Here is a 798-nt window from a genome sequence, read left to right as displayed (position 1 = left end):
CTGGGCCCACTCGGCAGGCTTTGGCAGACGCCAGTGAGAGTGATGAGTGTTTACATGTGGCTGTCATAATAGCCCGCAAATAGCCTGGGCTCGCTGCCTCAGTAAAAATACAACAATAGTGGGGCGGGGAGGAGAAAAAAGGGCGGTTAACGGTGGAAAAGATACGGTAAGAGTGTGTTTTAAGTGCTCTGGGCCGCGGCGGGGGGGGGGGGGGGTTCGCCTTGAGTCGCTGGGGAGAAACTGGCGGCTCGGTGGTGGCAGGAGCGAGGCGAGGAAACGCTGATGTCAGAGGTTAGCCATGTGGAGGGCTGTATCTGCCTGGCAACAATACAAGGACACACACACACACACATACTCAATCTTCCTTTCTTTGAAACACCCAGAAACACGTACAAACACACACACAGGCACGAAGGGCTAAAAGTGTGTTATGTGGGGCAGGATTCCTCACATTCTCTCAGCAACGTTTCAGCTGCCATTTCTCTTTAGCGAAGTGTGTTAATAGCCGAACCACTAAACACACACACACACACACACACACACTCCGCAGACTGTTTCTGTTTAGTCTAGCTCTCCCAGGCCCAACAACAGAGAGCTCACCGCCTCAGTCGGTGCTGATACGGAGGGTTTGGATGCGCAGAGTGAACCCGTGTCGTCTCACCAAGTGTCAAATCCACTACTATGTCAAACGGGCTGCATGCGAGGCGGCTGACATCCGAGAGCAAAACTGTTATCGCACAATCGCACAGCAACAGAACGGAGACTTTCTTTAGGAAGTAACAACAAACGGGACAGGGA

This window comes from Sparus aurata, chromosome 16 (assembly GCF_900880675.1).
Source record: "Sparus aurata chromosome 16, fSpaAur1.1, whole genome shotgun sequence".
Taxonomy (NCBI): Eukaryota; Metazoa; Chordata; class Actinopteri; order Spariformes; family Sparidae; genus Sparus; species Sparus aurata.
The sequence above is the reverse complement of the archived record's forward strand: the minus strand, read 5'-3'. Positions refer to the sequence as shown.